This window comes from Sphaeroforma arctica (genome assembly GCF_001186125.1).
Source record: "Sphaeroforma arctica JP610 unplaced genomic scaffold supercont1.44, whole genome shotgun sequence".
Classification (NCBI taxonomy): Eukaryota; class Ichthyosporea; order Ichthyophonida; genus Sphaeroforma; species Sphaeroforma arctica.
Genome location: NW_014040514.1, coordinates 179,913 through 185,466, shown reverse-complemented (window position 1 = coordinate 185,466; position 5,554 = coordinate 179,913).

Below are 5,554 nucleotides of genomic sequence, written 5' to 3'. Positions count from 1 at the left end.
GCCTTTATGACATTTTAAATGTCCAAAGGGTTTAAGATATTCAGCTAAGTGCGGTACTCCATCTGAAAAGAAGTTTACAAACCCACACATGCTGTTCACATCTCTTCCTGTAGTTGGTGTTAATCAATCTAACAGGTGTTCCACCTTACCAGGGTCGATATTAATACATTACCCAGATATACGATAGCCTAAGAGCATTATTTCGCTCATTGCGAAGTGACATTTCTTCTCGTTAATCTTGAAGGTTTGTTCGTTGAGTCTCTGAAGGGCTCGTTTGACTAATGCGGTATGTTCGCCCTTAGTCTTAGAAAAGATGACTATGTTATCTATATAGACTTGCACGTTAGGCATGTCTGCAAACATTTCCTCCGTTACTTGTTGGAAAAATGCTGGTAAAGAGCGCAACCCCAAAGGTGCTCCTCTAAACCTGTATTGTTTACCTTTCCAAGTTAAACTAAAGTACTTCCGATGGGGTTCATAAATTTGCAATTGATGATACCCTTGTCAGCACCTTCCATTCGTCTCAGTAACTCGTTTATACGAGGGAGATGAAAACTATGAGTCGGCAATAACTTATTTATTGGGCTCATATCTAGACATACTCTGACTTTCTTAAATGTTCCGTCAGAGTTATGCTGATCAACTGCCAATAATGCTAAGTTAACTGGCGTTTGTTGGCAATTGATTTCGATTACCCTATCAGATAACGATTTCTCGACTTGTTCTTTAACTACAACTTCGTGTCTCCAAGAAACATAGCTTCTTGAAGGACATTTGAGCGTAGTAAAATCTACCTTGGTTAAGTCAAGGCTGACGTATCCGTCGTTACACCGGAAATTCGCCCAGTCGGTCATTTTTATCTTCTTATTTACTAATATAAGATCCATTATCTTATCGGCAAAGCCAGGAATTAGTTCCTTGACTGTGTCCGATGGTGGTGTATATGATTTTAGACAGTTATCGTCTGACTGATCCTTTAATGGATCTATATTGTTGGGTAGGCCTGTTACGGTTATCCCTAACGTGAGCAAATCGCTCATTCCGACTATAATGTCGTACTTTTGTGACATCTTAACGATCACAGCTTTGGTAGTGATATTCCTATCATCGGCCAGGGAGATTCTAACATATGTGGTCATGGTAATACATATAGAAGTTTAATCATCTACTAAAATTAGGTGAGTAGTTCGAGTTTGCCTTTCAATGTCTTTCATTAATGCAAAGCGGTCGGATATACATGAAATTTCTAAACCATGATCAATCAATGCAAGGACTTCGGCCAGGGAGATTCTAACATATGTGGCCATGGTATCACATACAGAAGTTTAATCATCTACTAAAATTAGGTGAGTAGTTCGAGTTCGCCTTTCAATGTCTTTCATTAATGCAAAGCGGTCGGATATACATGAAATTTCTGAACCATGATCAATCAATGCAAGGACTTTATTTCCGTTGATTCGCCCAGTCGGTCATTTTTATCTTCTTATTTACTAATATAAGATCCATTATCTTATCGCCAAAGCCAGGAATTAGTTCCTTGACTGTGTCCGATGGTGGTGTATATGGTTTTAGACAACTATCGTCTGACTGATCCTTTAATGGATCTATGTTGTTGGGTAGGCCTGTTACGGTTACCCCTAACGTGAGCAAATCGCTCATTCCGACTATAATGTCGTACTTCTGTGACATCTTAACGATCACAGCTTGGGTAGTGATATTCCTATCATCGGCCATGGAGATTCTAACATATGTGACCATGGTATCACAAATAGAAGTTTAATCATCTACTAAAATTAGGTGAGTAGTTCGAGTTCGCCTTTCAATGTCTTTCATTAATGCAAAGCGGTCGGATGTACATGAAATTTCTGAACCATGATCAATCAATGCAAGGACTTTATTTCCGTTGTAATATATAGGTATTATTACACGCTCATCTAAGTAGTCGTATTTTCTTTGTAGCGATTGTACCTGGTAGTACTTTCACTCCAACTTAATGTCGGGCTTCTTGTCGCAAGACTTGGTCTGGTAGCCATTGGTTTTCTCACACTTGTCGCACTAAATAAACAAGTGTGTACAGGTGGGTGCATGTCTTCCGTTCCAATAACCGTTAGGGGTCAATTGGTACATGTCATACCCACACTGTGCGTCGGCATATTTCTTAATATCCTTATATGGAGGTTCCTTGTTCTTCGGCTCCGCGCGTGCCCGTTTATTGGGTCGCGTTGATTGAGTAGAGTCGCAAGCACGTGTCTGGTTAGGACGCGTCTGATGAGGCTTATCATCTGACGTCTGGTGTGAGAGGTATCCTTGATCAGGGAGCTCGTGTGGTTTCTTATTTACCGCCTTTCCCTTCGAGGTTACTCGGTGTGCGGGGGAAAGAGTGGATACAGTATCATAAAACTGTTCCCACGTAAGTCGGGATAGATGAAACTTTGTTTCATGTCCCTTATCTCGAGCCTCAGTTGCGTACTTACGTCGCAACTCGGTGTACAGACTTTCACGGTCGTTGTTCTCTATGTTCTTACAGAAAACATGCATAACCAGGAACTCGTACCATCGCTGAGCCTTGTCCTTTGTTATATCTGGACGTTTAAGGTCAGCATCAAGTTTCAGAATGTAACTCTGAATGCAATTATTTTCAACTGGTTCAGTTAAGATTGAAATCAGTACTGCACTGCGCATGTCCTTGCTTAATAAGGACGTAACCAACTAACACACAGCCGGTCAGTCACGACAAGTGTCTAGCTCAAGCTGGTGTCGCTGCAGGATCAAGTAACTTGTTCCGTAGGGTCAAACGATTGCATTAAAGCATAAATCCATTGCTGGGGAGCGATATCATTCGTCTCCAGCATGACCGTAAACGTATTAAGCGTACGGGTTAGCGTGTCGAGGTCATGGTTGTTTATAAACTCGACCTGCTTACTGTTGGCATCCCAGTTCGACTTAAGTCGACTGATCTGTCCCTTGTACTTCTGGTTATCCCGGCGGTCTTGTCCACGTTGGGCCTGAAGTAGTTGATCGATGCGCTTATGCTTAATCGCGATCATAATAGTAAAATATGATACGTCATCGGCACGGTGCACGTCATGGGCGATTTCCATCTTAATGGTGTACTCGTTGACCGATTTATTAAGTTCGGTCACCTCGTCAGAGTGAAATCCTCTGCGGGTTAGTGTAAGGCGGTGCGATCGAAGCGATTAAATTCGACATCGTTAACACGTTTACGGGAATGTTTATTACCCCGTGTAAAGTCCATGATCGAGGCCTTTCGGTGCTCTGTTCCTTGGATAGCAGTTGGTATTAAAATCTTAGATGATTCATGCGTCTGGATGACATACCCAGTCTTAACTGGTTTCCGACGATTGTCATCCCAGTTGGGTAAAGGTGGCGGAGCGTTTCTACCTGCCTCTGGGTCTATAATACCCTCAAGGACATGCTACTCATGGCCGGGTGAAAGAACAGGCGAATAGAGTTCCTGGACATCTGGTGGTAGCTCCTCGTAAGGTATAGTTACGCTGAGCACATCTGGGTTATCTGCCACAGGTTTGGCGCTCAGGTCCTTACGCTTTTCGGGCGTAATTGTCAGCCGACGTCCTGTCCACTTTTGTAGGGCTTCAGTAGTGTCCGGATAAACATGCTCGCGTAAGTGCTGTGCGTGCTTTCCTGATCCATACATTCGATCTACATGTTCAACAGGCATGCCTTTCATAAGGGCGGCTAACTGATTCATCAGATCAGTGTTTTCAGTAGTTAACTAACTTATGCGCGTTGGCTCAGTTGTCTCGGACGTAGATTCGGGTTTGCCACTTGAGCTTGCCTCCTCTTCTGGTTCCGGTATAGGTACCTTCTGATATTCGTCTTTGTCCCCTATAATTGGGGACTTTTCTTTCTGAGCTTCATCAGAATAGTTGATTGGGGCGTCTTGAGACGTGTTCCTTGTCTCACTTCTTGGCTTCGCAAATGTGAGCTTCGAAGTTGAGGCAATAGTTGGCCCTCGGGCTCCATCTGTAGGAGTAGTCTTCTTAATCGGAGTGGCTACATCCTTATATGAAGCATTGTCCTGGCTATTATTGTCGGACACAAGTGCTTCGGCTACGGTGCGGTTAAACGCATCGGCAGCAGCTGCGGTTACTTCTGCGGCAGCGCTAGCGGCTTCTCTCTCCATTTTCTTACGTTCGGCCTTGCGTTTCTTTGCAGGTGTATTGTCTTTCTCAGTCATAATCTTAACTTATGACTTCAGTCTATTATTTTAAGGAATGACTGTGCTTAAGAAAAATTTCGTGGTAGTTATCTACCTTTACGTTAAAGTAGTCTAAGTAGTTAATACCTTTACTAACTTTAAAATGTGCAAGTTTTGGTCTAATAAGGGGATATTAACGCCTTAGAGTAAATAAACTCTTAGGTTAAGTCTAAGGATATCAAAATTTAAGAGTAAATAAACGAAATGAGTCTTTTAGTAAAGTTAGGTATGTCTCGTGAAAACAGCAATACTCTGAGGGATTGTGAGGCTGAGACATTGCCTACATATAATCCTCTCAGTACTGTTTTCGCCGAAGGGATTTTATTTAGTTTTTCGTTGTCGCTCTATTAGAAATTATGGTATATTTCGTTGGGGCTAATCCGAGAAACTGATAAAATCCTATCATGAGAAGATTTTTATATATAACTCTTTATGTCCATTGTTATTGCATTAACCATTAACTTGCCAGTTATCAAGAATTACCGACTTGGCCTTCATCAGACTGGCACATCTTGTTGGCTGAACGGAGGATAAACTAAGCAACGCTAATAGTCCTTAGAAACCTATGTTCAGTTTAGCCATCTCGCTACCGAAGTATTCAGATATGGATTTGGAAGGTAAATATAGTTCTATTAATATAACTAATACAAACCTTATATTTGGTATTTTACTGAGGCCTTTTAATGGCCTTGTCCAAATATCTGATATGTAAATTGGAAAATGTATTTAATTAATAAAAACCGTTAAAACCCATTTAAGGAAAACCTAAGTTTACGTCTTTTAAGAGTACGTTTTACGTATTTTTAAGAGTACGTTTATATTCCAAAATACTAATGTGGAGGAATAATTTTTCCGTAATATTAAATAAGAAATGTGCAGCTACTATGATCACACTCAGCATGCTCAAGTCAAGCAAGATAGTAAACAAACCCACTACAATCACTTCAATTCAATGAACAACAATGGAGGTTGACAATACGGGAAGATGAACATCTGAACAGTGCAGAACTCTGTTGCCTATCTGCGTGTAAGGTACATTCTGTTGAAAGACCTACAAAAATTAGGAATAGGTCAAGTATTGTATTGGAATACTAAGAAGGCACGCAGTATGTACGATGAGCTCGGTATAACACGTGGATCAAAGCTATACATGGTAGAGAGTATAAGCAGAGTACTCTTAGATCCCACGAAACGACAAACATATGATGCTATAATATCAGCTATAAGAGAGGAATAATATAAGACTACACACTGTACACATACATATAACATAATAAAAATTTTCGATGTATTTTATGCATGCGTATGAATATA